Raw genomic sequence first — 16446 nt, 5'->3', positions numbered from 1 at the left:
AGGAAGATTTCTCAACTGACCTCATGCTAGCATGGGCTCTTCTTACGTCCTCTGGGAACAGGGATCAGTCTCTGCTGGGCATGGTAATAGCACATCATCAAGTCAAGAGCAGGACAGTGAGAGCATGTCACATCATTCAGCATCACCTCTATTGAATTTTGAGGTCATACTGAATATTGTCTCTTTTTTCTTTTGGGAGGGGTGTATTTTTTCACTAGTTAAATACCTTGTTCTGAAAAAGCCATTATACAAGATTTCTTTTCCCTTGAGACTCTTATATTTGCTGTAGATTCTAAGTTCTTTTTTATATGATTAAAAGGTAAGTTTTACACTTCAGCAAGAGCAGACATTCATTTTTTCCTCTTATCAAGCTGGAATCGAACTTTCTTACTAGAACAGATGCCTTTTTAGCTTAGCTCTTGAATCACTATCTTATCTTTCACTCCCTCTGGAAGACAACTCATCAATCACAGCTTAGCACACTTTTTTTTTTTCTGATTAAGGTTCTGTAAGCTTTACTTTTGAATATTCCTTTGCATTCCTAAGTTTAACAACTGTCTGCAACTGCGATATCAAATTATGTTCACACAGTTCTATTAGACTGGATAAGAGAGCCCAGCATAATAGAAAGTAATGCAACTATAGAAACATTATTTTATATTATTGGTCTCTTAAAATGCTGCATGCTGAATACAGGGAATTGAATAAAAAGGCATAAATAGAATACAAGGAAAAAAAAATAATAGCCACCTGAACAAGTTTCCCAAAGAGAAACCAGTTTAGTCTCACTTTCCTTGATGTAGCTCCTCAAAGCAAAGTCAGATTCTTCTGCAAATCTAGAGTGGGCTTATTAAAATGACAGTCTTTGCTTTGTACCTGCTGATGCTTTTAATGAAGGAAAGCTCAAGGCAAGGTGCTCCTGTGCTTTCTCAGGAGTTCAGCTATGTGCAGTAATATCATTTCTTGCCTCTCCCCACCTTGTAACTGGCCCTTCTCATCTCACATCCCCATCCCTGCCAGCTCCCCAGACTCAGTGAAGTAATCTCAATAGTCACTGTCACATTCAGCTGTGAAACGAGTATTATAGGATTAATCCTTCTTTGTTTGTGGTGGAGAAAACACAAGAGTAAGATCACCCCAAGCAACATTATACTCAGGACCATGCTGCTGAATCACACTGCTCTTCACAGATCAAACAGTCCATGTCCTTCCATCACAGTGCAGCACACTGAGCCAAAAACACACTGTAGACATTAAGTCTGTGACTCAGAAAACTGAAACTTGCCAGGCTTGGGTGTTTGGAGGATAAATAATTTCACATCTTCTGACAGGTATCATTAATCTGTTTAATTGATTTGCACCCACCAGGGCTTGTTTAAGCTTGTACTCAGTTTCTTCTTGATACATGACATCAGCAAAACTTTCTGAAACTGCCGAAGAAGTTCAGTTCTCATCCAACAGCATGCTCCCAAGAAGTCAGAGGAACCAGAAGGGAGAGCTGGAGAACTTCCCCATACCCAGCAAATGCCTCTGTTCCCAGTCATCGTGCACTGCTAACCATTTCTGAATAAAAGAAGGAAGAGGGTTCCTTGGAGGTCTCTTGGAGGATTAAGTGGCTGAAAATAAAGGTTTAAACTCAAGAAGCAGCCCTTAGGAATCTGTTCACTTACAACCTTGCAAAACAAGGTGGAGACTCACAATGAAGCCACACTACTTTGATGTAACATTTCATTTGGGTGATCAAGAATCCAAGGTAGTTTGCTTTGGTTTTCATGTGAAAAATCAGTTTTGTCTTTCCTCATTTCTTGCAGCTCCACAAGAAGACTAAATTGTGTTGTTATCCCTGTATCACTTTCATACAGAGCAAATACGTTACAGCGCCAGATTATTTTCTTTCCTATGTAGAATTATTGATGTAATGCATACCTTGGAGTCTAATGAAATAATAAGTATGTTATTCAGCTTTACAGTACCAAATTTTCCCTGTTGCTAGGTGTCAAAAGGTCAGTCAAGCTAACTTAAATGCCTTCCCCTAAAATGCCTGTTCCTCTTGCTGGAAAACTTATTTCAAATACCTAACTCCTCTAGAGAGCAACAAACACACAACCTGAGTAATTTCCACCGAAATGACTGCACACAGATTCTAGCCACTCAAGGATTTCATTAGGCCTTTTTGTTGTGGCTTTGAATCTGAGAGCCACAGCTGCATATTTCTTTGCTTTGGTTTTATTCTGCAGTATGATTGTGAAAGAATGCCAGTCAGTTCATTTCAGCTGCCTTTCTTCTCTCAACATCATCTGTATTCCCCTGTATGCATATAATCACACATCCCTTTATACACAAGCCTAGAACATTCCAGAGGTCATAGTTTTGCAAGGGAGGTTTCCAAACAGAGAGGATAGCCCAGGGAATCCCTTCATAGTGCAAATTACTCCCTGAAAGCCATGAGACCTATAGGACACTGGGACAAAGACACAGGTGATTCGGTCTGGAACAGATTAACAAGCCAGTTAACCCAAGAAACCTCCTTCGCAGCACTGCAAAACCCTGAAAGAAAAAGCATGAGGTCTCTAGTACATACCGCATTTGCTAGAACTGTCTGTGTAGGATGAAGGGTGCGTGACCCCTCCTTTGCCTCACTCTCACTCCAGGGCCAGCTTTCCCCAGGGATGCCACCAGCAAAGCCTCAGCCTGTGGCACAAAGGTTGCCAATTTCTTTCTCCTTTCAGCCAGAATGGGAGGCATTTGTGTAACAGACCTTACAATCACAATCTGGTACACACCTTCGAACTCTTAAGCACCATAACCTATAAATCCTCACAGTTCATCCCTGGTGAGGTATGTGCAACTATTATTCCCAATTTGGAGGCCACATGAGGAGTTCTGCGTGGCTCTTTGACTTGCCCAGCGCTGCAGGTGGGATCTGTGTCAAAGTCACGACCAGGACCCGGGAGGAACTTGCCAGCCCTGGCTGTCGAATCACAGAGCCCTTCGGGACCTACTATTTAACCCACCTTCAGCTGTAGCATAAATGTTGGCTATACAGCTGTCCACTGCTTCATGGACACATTTGCAGTATGTGCAGCTCAGATGATGTGCCCTATCATAGAGAATAAAGAATTTATTACCTCTCATTATTGGTAGTCAAATGAAACACAGACCTGAGACAAAAATCTAGCAGGGATGTAGTGTATTAATCAATATGAATATGTGAGCCAGAGAAGGATACAAGGCAGCAGAAAATGTGGAAGAGGGAAAGAAAAAATGATTTATCTTTTTTAATATAGATCACCAAGACCATTCATTATAGCCACCTGCAAGTTTGGATATCTTGGAAACATGGGTAAAATTACAATCCTTCAAAAATACTACAATGAAAAATCACCGCAATAAGAAAAAATATCAGCTGGAATGCGCTTGTTGGCATCAAGCAAGAAAGATAATTCACTCCAAATTAAATCCTTGTTGCCTTTCATTTCAGTTAAAAACTATTTAATTAACAATTGCTTCCCTCCACACTTCTCATAAGTAATCTAAGTGCTGGGGCTGGGAATGAGCTCCTCTGTTGTCTAGAAGACAAACACAATGTGTACAGAAGCAACACAATTTTCCCCATCCTAACTTTGCCATCGAGTTTTTATCTGAGAAAACAGCAAAGCTATTTGGAGTAGTCAACTTGAATAATTTTCCAAATACAGTTTAGTTAGACATGGTTAGATGATATGGCAGATATGTTCAACTGTGAAGAAGTGCTCCCTGATATTGAACTTGTTTTTGTTGTCTGTATGCTTTAAAAACAAACAAACAATTAAACACCACAATACCTTACTAATGAAATTATTTATCTTCTTTAAATCCTCCCTGATTATTCTTTGGGAGTACAGAGGTACTATCTAAAGGCGTCTCCCATCCAAGCAAATCAGCTGAAAACATAATATGGAAAATCTAGGAATACTCGGACACCTGAGCAAAACCTGTAGGAACAGGATTTCTTTTATTCTAAACAGAAGTCTAAGGAGGTACATGAAGACCGCCTTTTGATGGAAGGGAACAATCTTTATTTAGTGCCGATGCTGGATAGGAATGAGAAAGTTTCATCACAAAAGTGCATCAACAAAGACTGAGGTAAAAAAGTCAGGAAAACGTCCTCAGACACTCTAATTGCTCATACAAGACTCAGAAACCTACACTTCTGTAGATCTTGAAGGCACAAGAAAATATCTGTTGGGAAAGATATAGGTATAGTTGACACAGGCTTAGAACAGGGAAGAATCTCCCATGTCCCTTTTCAGCCCTAATCTTCCACAATGACAAAAAGGTGGACCTTGAATGGTCTTACAAAAAATACTCTGGGTTCTTCAAATGCCTATTTATGTCTGTTCAGAACTGAATGAGGCCTACAGCTCAACAAATACACAGCATATATCACTAAAGTAAATACACTTGACAGCATTAGCAGGTTACTTTTCCACGCTGCAGAATCAAGACAGGTTTAGCCAGGTGAGAAACACAACAGTGATGTACGAATCCACAGTCTATAGCGAGTTATTCTACTAGAACACACATTATTTAATTGCATTCTTTACAAACAATTTATTTCAGTGAGTTTTACCCCCTTAATTGTTTCTGAAGTTCTCATTAGTGGAAGTGTTAACAATATGACGCTGTAACACGAAGATTCTCTTTTCACTTTTTGTGAGTGGAATATTCTTACAGGCCCCCAAAACTGCATGAATTATGAAGTCAATACTGTCCTGCATTGAAATATACCTCTCAATTTGCTTTCAACAAGCATTCCAGAATAATATTTCCAATTTGTTTTTCATTTACAGCCACATTAGCTAACTTTAAACGTGACAATGTGCAAAGAAGCAAAACTAAATGATTACACACAGTCAACCCAAACATCATGCTGAAATTATAAACAACATCTGCAGAAACCTGGTATTGCTGTTCACTCAGGTCTCACTGAAATGATCTTGCAGCCCAGCTAAAGTTTTCTTGGTCTGACTCCTCTTCATCTCCAAACATTCCGCATCCTTGAAAACAGGTTTTGAAAATAAAATTCAAAGGCCCAACTACATCTGAAGAGGATGGCACAGGAAGATGGTGAACTAACACTCCATTATCTATTTCTTGTCAACTAGTTCACTTTCTCCTTGCATGAACAGGCTTTGGGTTCTGATGGCCCAAAATATTGCAGTGCTGGAGAGGCAGTATGTGGCGTTTGGGAGAGGACTGCTTGGGGGGCACGAAGCTTCAGTGCAGAAGATAGGCTGTCCAAAAGTGGCCTCCAGCACAAAGCAAAAGATAGCTTACTTTCCTTCCTGAGCATCAATACCTGACATTATTCAAATTTATATTAGCTTACTTACCAACAATGAAACTAACTCCTTTTGTGTCTCTGCCACAGCAGCCATTTCAGTGGCTTTCTCTACAGCCCCCTGTCCCTAGAGCACTCAGCAACTTTACACCTCCCTGGCCTTCAGAGGTCACAGCCCTTGCTCAGAAAACCTTGCTGGCTGGCAAGAGACTGGCCAAAACCATTTACGGGGAAGGTTTTTGGTGCTCAGCAATCATGTGTCACCAGAAATTCTTGTGATAGCCAAGTGAAGCATTTGCCATGTTCTCCAATGTGGAATGGCCTTAGCAACAGAGTGACTCTAGCATCTGAAGGTTTTGTGCACATCTAAGAAATCATAAAGAAAAGCAACTGCTTTCCATTAATCACTTCTCCATTGCCACAGTTATAGACTTCTGGATTATGACCAATTAGATCTTTTGGGACATTGTTCAAAATACAATTCACCTTCGGAGATGGGAGGGAGATAAACGGACTATTCAAAGGAATATCCCTGCCAATACGGCTTCAGATCAAGGATGCTGAATTGCCTCTGAACAACATCTTTCTTTCTCTAAGAACGATTCCTCAGTCGGTGAAGCCTTACACACTCAAAACCCTGTTCAATTACAGACCTAAAAATTACTGCAGCGGAGCAAATGACAGTCAGGCATGGAAAGGCAACATGCCAAATTTCTGTCCTAGCACCACCACTTACAAGCTATGGGATTAGCTGCACAAATTTGACTGACCTGCCTCCAGATGTTGACCCCCTACTACCATTTGCAGACACCTCCTCCTCCTTGCCACATGGTGCCTCATCTGCTGGAGGTTCCTCCTGTCACCTCTATCCTGCCAGCTTTCCTTGAAATTGTGTCTATGGCAAGCAGGAAAATGCCCCACACTCAAAGCTGTTTGCATCATACCAGCTAGCTCAGCCATCCCAGAGGTGGCTATGCTGCAAACCAAGCTCTGACAGTTTTGTTACAGCAGATTTGAAAATGGACACATTAATTCTGAAACTGGTCACAAAACTGGTCATGAAACCACAATGAGGTTTTCTTAAAATATTGATAGCACCGTTTCTATTCTGCAGGGCTTTGAATAAAGCAGTGCTTATCTTTTTTTCAGAATGCTGCACATAATATTTTCATAAATTACTTCTGCTTCTTCTGCTAAAGAATAGAAGAATAGATGTATTTTATGCTTTACCAAGTATTCTGCCCTAGTTTTTTTCTGATGTGCCCCCTCTACTTATTTACTCACTTCTTCCTTTATGAAGAGTTTTGCCTTTTTCTTTTTAACTGATTCTCTCTTGACCACCTGGCTCATCTATTCTCTCTCATTCTAAGATCTCCCTCATTTTCTTAAGTCTGCAGCTTCCTTTCACCTTATAATGTTCAATTTCCAATTGTCCACATGGCCTCCTGTGACGTTGTAATTTATATGTTGGCATTAAATACACTAGAACGTCTTAAACTCAAGTATTTAAGGTTGAAAATCATTTATTCTCACTGTAACTTCCTCTTTTACCAAAAATTTAGTCATGGCTGTTTCTTAGCAACAGATTTATCAGAACAGATTTGCATGGAAATCAAATAGTCTCAAAAAGGAACTGTTAAAGGAAGTTGATAACATAGCCTTACTTCTGACCACCGTGAGAAGCAACTACTACAAAGCATAATAAAACGGTTTTGTAATTCTGTATGAATCTAATGAACATAGGAAGAACATTAGCACTAACTGAAGCAGAAGACCCTATAAACTTCCCTAATTAGTGTATCTCTGAATTGATCTGTAAAAATAATCTTCTTGCCTTGAGAGACTGCAAACCAAAACAAATCATGCACAGCCACAATCCTCTCTTGCACTGCACTAGATTCAAAACTGCAGTCTGCAATGGTCGCACAAAAACAGGTCTCAAAGGACCAGACTGCAAAAGGCAGACACGTGCACTTCCCACATGCATGAAAAATGCACACCCTCACTTCAAGCACACCAATACTAAATAGCCAAGAATTAGACTCCGGTGCAGAAACATAATCACTTAGTATTTCACTCTCTTGAGTCCTCACATTTATAACAAAATTTCAGTAAACTGAAAGTTTTTCATTCTCACACTCTTTATGAAGAAACCATTTGCCTGAAGATTTTTCTACAGGTTACTTGACTTTGCCAAATGATGTTGGTTGGGTTGGCTGGTTTCTGTCTGTTTGGTTGTTTTTTTTACCCCCCAAAATACGCTAAGGTCCAACTAGCTAGCTCATACAAACGCAGTGAAAAAAATTCTGGGGATAGGGTGAAAAAGTAAAACCAAACATGAAGCATGAAAACCTTTGAACAGAAAAGGTGAAACAGCAATATCAAGAGCCTAATTCCCTTCATCTTAATATAAATCAAGAGTAATTTATTAAACTGACAATGGTGCAAAATCCCTGTGAATGACAGTGGAATCAGGACTGCTGTCTTTGCATTAAGAATGACGACAACCTTTTTGGCAAATGAAGTCTTGTTCTGCTGTGGCACTTAGTTGTGTCACTGAAAGGCAGCAACTATAATATATGGCTGCACATGAATTATGTTAGGAATGGGTTAAAGTAATAGATCTGTATTATTCCCAAGAGGCAATGCCAAAAAGGTGATTGCCCATATTTGTATCACTACATTATGGAGAATGACAGTTTTATGTCTTCCTAATGTTTAACTGAAAATCTATAAATCCATTTCTCTTTCTTCCTGAGAAATTAATACAGGATGAAAACCTGAAATTCCAACTCTGGCCACGCTCAGACAAAAATCCCACTGAAGTCAGTGGGCGTTTCGCCAAGGAGAGAGTTAAAGACGGTACAATTTGTTGCACGTTACCAGAAATATAAAATCTATGGAGCCAGGTTTTCATTACAGTACTGCTGTGATTATTAAAATTAGCAAGATTTTGGTCTTTCACGTTTCAGTCACACAGTCATGTGGACTTGGAGAGGAGGGATGGATGCGAGGCAGACAAGTCAGCTTGCTGCAGAGCACTTAACGCTGGGCTGGGAGCCAGCAGAAGTGAATCCCTCCTGCAGTATCTCCATTCCCTCCTCTACATGGCTCAGCGACTGAGAGGTTGGGATGGTTTTGTTCTCCAATACAGTTTCTAGAGGCATTGGAATTTGGTTTGCTGAGACAGTACCAACTTTTCTTACTTTACCAGACAATTTCTCCATGTTTTCATGATGTGGTAGCAAAACACAAGGACCAAAGATACAACATCTTGAAACACCTAAGTTATCTAACCAGCCTGCAAAATGAAGCAAAAATTAAGTCCTGCGCACCTCACCCATTCAAATTTTTATGAGAAAGCAAGAATAGCATAGGATCTCACTACAGATATCATTTTAAAAATGAAGCTTCATTTTCAAGAGTATGATTACAACAGATTTCTGATGTTTTGTATCACTAGCAGTGCCATCTGGCACCATTTCACTTCAAATAGACAATAAATTATTACAAAAAATTAATATTCACACTCAGGGATATTTCTTATAATGTTTAAGGAAAAATATATTTAGGCACCACTATCACTCACAAAATAAACATCAATATAGTACTAGTGATTCAAACACCAACATAAAGACATTCGAGTCATGAATTTAAACTAGCTGTGATGAATTAAACTCACTAATCTGGGTTCTAAATAAAGTTTTCAAAATAGATATACAGAAACTCATTCAGTACTAATAGTAAAATATGAGATTACTTTATTCTCTCTGTTAGTAACACTTCACTAAACCTGTAGCATATAACACTGGTTTATACCTACATAATTTCCTAAAAGATGATTTTGTGGAAAAAGCAAAACTACACATCAATACAGATCTTACATGGAATCTTTCTATTATGGATTAAACCTTACAGATTTGGAATTAAAATTGCATTGCTTCAGTTTGCTGGCGCTTCCTTTTTATGTTAAATGTCTGGCAAGACCTAAGATGTTTACCTCTACAAATGCTCTCAGACAGTGAATTTCAAGCTTTAAAATTTGCCACTCCCAAATAGTAGGGAGTAGTAGTGAATGGCAAGTATTTAAGGTGGTCTCTTAGCTGATGTGAATTGGTTAAGGATCTGACTCACACCTTTCTTACTCTGTATATCAGTTGCTGGACAGACTGATTTGTTAGCATTTTACAGTCACATGGTATGAACATAAACGTAATGCAAAGAAAGATGAGGGAGAATCAGGCTGCACAGGCTTTGCAATTGCAATTGAAATGTGTAGGTAGTAATGACAAAAAGTTTCAGAATGCCAAAGAAAGCAGTTTAATGCGGACAATTTAATATGGCCCTCCCTAGAATCCTGAAGCAGATAAAATTACTTGAGTGAGAGAAGGATGGGACTCCAGTTAGGTCTACACACTCATGCACAATTTCTTCTCTCCATAAGTGAAGTAATGACAAAAATCTCGGATGAATAAAAACTCCTGATTTATTTTATAGGGGAACACAGTGCTGTGTTCTACCTGGGGTCAGAGCCAGGGCCGTGGTGTAACCATGCAAGCATGTGCACAGATTCTCTGCATCCTGCAACATGCAGATGGAATTCCTTTGAAACACACTGAGTTAAAATTACATTTATATCCTGTATTAAACAAATAAATCTCACAGTAGCCTGATTTATGGCACCTGAAGTAAGACCTGAATGTCTCCAAATGGGGAAAAAAAATCAGAAGTTTTTTGGAATTTCCACTCCCCTCCTAGAGACAATCAAACCCTTTGTAATTAGACTGATGACAGGATAAGTCAGTCTCTCTGCCATCACTCCTCAGCCTCTCTGCTTCATCTGCCAAAGGCTGCCCTTTCCTGGCATGAGTATCTGCCTCCTGGCAATCACTGATCAAACTGTTATCATGTGGGCCATCTAGAAATCACTAGCGCTTACAACTGCTCTCACCATGGGCAGAGTTCAGACCAGAACCCTGGAGCAACAAATGATAAGAGCCCGGCAGTGAGGAAAAACTCCCTCCAGAGGCAACACCATCACCTCCTCAGGACAAGTAACAACTTCACCTAGGCCCCAGGGTAGTCAAATTCAACAGCAACAGGGTTATATACACATTTGGATTCCAACAAAGTGTGAAGTAGCAGTAGGGAATGGAAACTTGGCATTCTCTTTAAAAAGGAAAAGCAGTTATGATAAATCTTTACCTTCCTCTTGAAGAGGCACGTGGCCCTTCACACCTTTTTTAACACGATGATGAAGAGTGGTAAAGTGTGACTCTTTACCTGGAAAGAGATTATGCCAACTCCCAAGGGAAAAAGAATGCTGACATATGGGAAAAGGTAACCTGTTGCACCACACAGCAAGTAGAAAGCTGGTCTCTGCAAGTTCTGCTTCAAAAATCACACCTCTAAGTCTGGTGGTTACCAGAGACAGGAAATGCTCAGTCAATTCACAGTCAACTTACCTGATTTAGATTCACACTCTTGTAAGCAAACAAATGCAGAGCTGATGATTTGGGTCATATTTAAAAAAACATTACATGTATTGAAAAATGAGACAGCTGAGCCATTAGTAACAACACAGAGCTGCTCCTTGTATGGCAGAAGCCTTCACAGGACTGAGATATCTGTCACTGGGCTATTTGGTATCCAGAAGACAGACTTCACTAAGACAGGCAGACAGCTATGGTACAACACAGAAGTAGTACCTCAGGCTGCCAAAAAAAGATTTTTGGCTTGCAGAAGATAACACTATGAGAGAAACTAACTCCTAGGTCTTTCATCTAATCACCCGACATTAATAGAAAAATCAATGAGCAGGGTTTACCATGAGGAAGCCAACACTGATGTTCTTTCATGCTTTAACTTTTGTCTCTCATATTTAAGGCAACATACACTGTTCAGAATTTGAATGACAATGGGAGACTTATGTAAATGTTTTCTTCTACAAAGCACACACTTATCAAGACTTCATGTTTTGTTCTTCTAAGTTAATCTGTACAGGTACACACAGCCCTTGGATTTTTCCTAGGACTCTTAAGAAAATTAGCAGAAGTGAACCAACTTCTTATGACTATGCATGCGCTAGGCACAAGTGCACTGGCAATCTCTGACATGGCTAGCCCTGTTGACCCTCACTCATGGACCGTCTAGAGCAGAAAAGTATGAGCTAACCTCTAAGCTCTGACCCCAGCATAATGCTTGGTCTCATGAGGAAGCATTAAAATTGGTTACATGACATGCATCTTTGGAAAAACAATGGGGAAGTCTAGTTTAGGCAGCAAGGTCTATGTCAGGATGTTGGCTGGAGTAAAGACATTGCAGAATAACAGAATCAGAGAATGTTAGGGATTGGAAGGGACCTCAAAAGATCATCTAGTCCAATCCCCCTGCCAGAGCAGGAACACTTACATAAGGTTACACAGGAAGGTGTCCAGGCAGGTCTTGAATGCCTCCAGAGTAGGAGACTCCGCAACCTCCCTGGGCAGCCTGTTCCAGTGTTCTGTCACCCTCACAAGGTTCTTCTCAAATTTAAGTGGAACCTCTTGTGTTCCAGTTTGTACCCATTACCCCTTGTCCTATCATTGGTTGTCACCAAGAAGAGCCTGGCTCCATCCTCATGACACTCACCCTTTATATATCTCTAAACATTAATAAGGTCACCCCTCAGTCTCCTCTTCTCCAAACTAAAGAGACCCAGCTCCCTCAGCCTCTCCTCACAAGGGAGATGCTCCACTCCCTTAATCATCTTCGTGGCTCTGTGCTGGACTCTCTCCAGCAGTTCCCTGTCCTTCTTGAACTGAGGGGCCCAGAACTGGACACAATATTCCAGATGTGGTCTCACCAGGGCAGAGTAGAGGGGAAGGGGAACCTCTCTAGTACACTCCAGGATTCCATTGGCCTTCCTGGTCACAAGGGCACAGTGCTGGCTCATGGTCATCATGCTGTCCACCAGGATCCCCAGGTCCCTTTCCCCAACACTGCTCTCTAAAAGGTCATTCCCCAACTTATACTGGAACCTGGGGTTGTTCCTACCCAGATGCAAGACTCCACACTTTCCCTTGTTGTATTTCATTAAATTTTTCCCTGTCCAACTCTCCAGCTTGTCCAGGTCCCGCTGGATGGCAGCACAGCCTTCTGGTGTGTCAGCCACTCTTCCCAGCTTGGTGTCATCAGCAAACTTGCCGATAGTGCACTCTATTCCCTCAACCAAATCATTGATGAATATATTGAATAATACAGGCCCCAGTACTGACCCTTGAGGCACTTCATTAGATACAGGCCTCCAACTAGACTCTGCCCCATTGACCACAACTCTCTGGCTTCTTCCCTTCAGCCAGTTCGCAGTCCACCTCACTACCCGTTCATCCAGACCGCACTCCCTCAATTTAGCTGTGAGGATGCTGTGGGAGACTGTGTCAAATGCATTACTCAAGTCAAGGTAGACCACGTCCACTGCTCTGCCATAATCCATCCATCTTGTTATGTCCTCATAAAAGTCAATGAGGTTGGTCAAGCACAACTTCCCTTTGGTGAAGCCATGTTGACTACCCCTAATGACCCTCTTATCCCTAATATGCCTTGAGATGGCACCAAGGATAAGTCCATCGCTCGCTTTCCCAGGGATGGAGGTGAGGCTGACCGGTCTATAGTTACCCAGGTTCTCTTTCTTGGCCTTTCTGAAGACTGGAGTAACATTTGCTTTCCTCCAGTCCTCAGGCACCTCTCCCGTTTCCCAAGACTTGGCAAAGATGATGGAGAGCGGTCCAGCAATGACCTCAGCCAGCTGCCTCAGCACCCGTGGGTGCACCCCATCCAAACCCATGGATTTATGGATGTCCAGATTGCCTAACTGCTCCCTAACCCAGTCCTCATCAACCGAGGCAAACTCCTCCATTGTCCTGCCTTCCTCTGGGGCCTCAGAGGTACGGGGCTCCTCAGGACAGCTTCCGGCAGAGCAGACAAAGGCGGCGTTCAGCTACTCTGCCTTCTCTGTGCCTTCTGTCACCAGGGCACCCACCTCGTTCATCAGTGGGCCTCTGGTGTTAGTTTTATCTGCTACGTATTTGAAAAAGCTCTTCCTGTTGTCTTTGACCCCTCTTACCAGGTTTAATTCTAAGGAGGCCTTAGCTTTCCTAGTTGCCTCCCTACATCCTCTGAAAGTCAGCATTGGCTGACCACAAACTGAAATAAACACCCTTGGACAAAGGTTTATCTAGAACTAGCTGTTTTCTTGGAACATGTTCCCTGAGGTAGGGATGATGTATCTGTTCCCGAAGCATCATCAGCGTCAATGTTGTGGACACTGAAATTATGCTAAAACTCTTTCCAAGGAAAATGTGATGACTCTTCAGTGGGATCACACTAGCCATCAAGAAAATACACAATCACCTGCCTAACTTGTCACGAAGAATTTCACCACCAGTTTCAGTTGTCTCACTTCTCATACCTAATACCAGCTGTTAAGAGTTATTGATGAAATATGTATGATCTGTGGTGTCACTCATATTTGGTTCCCAACACACACTTATGCATTTTTCTTTCGCACATGAGCTCCCTTGGGGAGGTGTCATGGCTAGAACAGCCAGTTGAATACTTTGCTTCTTCTGGATGTGTAAAGAGCACAGCACTCCCATGTGGCAAGAGTAAACACAGGTACGGAAGACATTGCCACGTTCATATCATAATTTGAGACAGAGTTTGGGATTTTATTGATTAGAATTGCAATGTATTGAGGAACTATATCTGAAGTTTGCTATAATGAAAAATGATGGTATCAAGGGAATAAAATATGAATTTGAAACTAGATTAGAACAGCAAATTGTATAACCAGAGTAAACAAGTGGGTTTTAAATTACTGATTTTCAACTACCAGAGCAAGCCATTCATATTAAACACAGTATCAACTTCTGCACCAAACAGCAACTCTAATTCAAATTCATTTTCAGCTCTCCTTCAAACACACTATCCAATTGTCTTTACCCACTTTTGTGTTTCATGCACTACGAACTGCAGTTTTACATTTTGGAGGAATTATTTTAGTTGAAACTCTATTCTCTGTTTATAGACCTTATGACCTCTGGCTTCTTTATTGTTAACTCTGCTCTGATGATGAAAGTCCTAGGGCTCTGGATATAGTAACTCAGAAGCCAAACAAAACACTATCATTTAAATCTAAAGTATCTGTCACCTTAAACAAAATATCTAGAGAACACTTAGTTTGGAAATCTGCACAATGTATTTGCGTTTTATAGGTAAAACATATTGCCAAAAATGTCTTTTAATAGAATTATCTAAATATCAGAAACCAGAATTTTGTGACTTTTTGTAACCATTCTCAGGAAACCGCAATATACAAAGGATAGCTTATTACATGCACTGTATTTTTGTTTCAGAGCTTGATTGCTAACATAGAAACATTTTGTTTGCAAGAGAACCTCAAGATCATTGAGTCCAACTGTTAACCCAACTCTGCCACTAAACTGTATCCCTAAGAACCTAATCTATGCATCTTTTGAACACCTCCAGGGAAGATGACTCCACCACTTCCCTGGGCAGCCTGTTCCAATGCCTGACAATCCTTTCCAGGAAGAATTTTTTCCTAATATCCATTTTTTCCTAATATCCAATCTGAACCTCCCCTGGTGCAACTTAAGGCAAACATAAAATAGGAAGAAATACCAATTACTCAACCTGAAGGGTGATCTTTAAATTCATTTTAGTTTTAAAATAGTAACAGAATTATGAACTAACCTATGAAATTAACTTTTTATTCTTGCAGTATGTTAATGTAGCAATTAGAAACAACAATTTATCAAGATGCAAATATCCAACAAATTGTTATTTTTTTTTCTTGTTTAAAAGAACAAAATAAAGACTTTACTCCTACAAGAACACTGTTAAGTTACAATTAATGTTCATTAAAAAGATAACCCTAGTTTGCATTGTTATACTAATTTGGATTATCAAGACTTTATATTACTTGTTATCCTGTTGACTTCTTAATTTCCTGGGTAAATGTCTATTTTCACTTTTGCTTTTGCTCAGCTTCATTTTTTGATTGTTCTCCCTAGACAATAACTTCCTGCTCTGTTGAAGCTACAAACCCTATATTAGAGTATTTCAATGACAAGCTTACCGTCGCTCAGAAAATATCCAATACATCGCAATTTCAATATGTTCTTCTACTTGATAAAGCATTTTCATGACTCTATTATTTTATATTGTTTGCTTACTTTCTTTAAAATATTTGTATCTACCAGTTTCATCACTATCACAATTTATCTGTAATAGCAAGTCTTATTGAAAGCTTCTCTTCGGAAGAAAAAGATCTTTACATCTAACCTGTTTCTTCTAGAAAGCACAGATACATCATATTAGTTCCAAAAGCATGTTTTACAAGGATGATAACTAAATACACTACATGACATGACAATTGTGTCAATAAGTAAAAATCTGAAATTATCTAGTGGCATACAAAACAGATTTAGTACAATGTTCAGAGATGCGCTGAGCTCCCAGAAGAGAAAAGATGTGACCAAACATTTCAGAAACAAGTAAATGAATATGTAATGCAATATTCTCATCTGCTATAGTCCAAATACAGCAGTCAAATTGATGGGAAAATAGTACCTACCCTATTTAAAAGCAAAAAAGGGAAAAACTTGGGCTTAAACTGTGACATAACCATTTCAGCATTCTTGTGTACTCTGTTTCATTAGGTCTGTTAAGAAATTCAGAACATCTCAAAGCAAAACACATCCTTTAAATCACAGCACTGATGTCTCCTCAAAATACTTTGGAAAATCAGCACACAGCTTACTTGAATATTCAACAAACCAACTTTTTCTACTTTAAGTTCTGAGTAGATGAAGCATGGCCTGACATGTAAAACTTGCTGTCTTATGGTCAACTGTCAACTATTTAGTCATTAGATCTGGATACACACACACACCTGACTGAATGTTCATGTTAACACACATACATTTAAATGAAATTAAATAGAAATAAAACTATTGCAAACAGGTTTGGGGTAGGGGTGGGCAGGGAAGAGGGTGTTTTTTAAATAGGGTAACCATTCAAGATGCTATAAAAACATAATTAAGGAGTTGAATCTCACTGTT

The 16446-nt window shown here is 40.0% G+C and overlaps 1 protein-coding gene across 5 annotated transcripts in view; it reads right to left on the bottom strand.

The window, feature by feature from the left end:
* Positions 1-16446, bottom strand: part of NTRK2 (neurotrophic receptor tyrosine kinase 2) — a 210038-nt gene that overhangs the window by 94308 nt on the left and 99284 nt on the right. The gene's annotated exons all lie outside the window — the stretch shown is intronic.

This window comes from Patagioenas fasciata, chromosome Z (genome assembly GCF_037038585.1).
Source record: "Patagioenas fasciata isolate bPatFas1 chromosome Z, bPatFas1.hap1, whole genome shotgun sequence".
Lineage (NCBI taxonomy): Eukaryota > Metazoa > Chordata > Aves > Columbiformes > Columbidae > Patagioenas > Patagioenas fasciata.
This window is presented reverse-complemented; position numbering and strand designations above follow the sequence as displayed.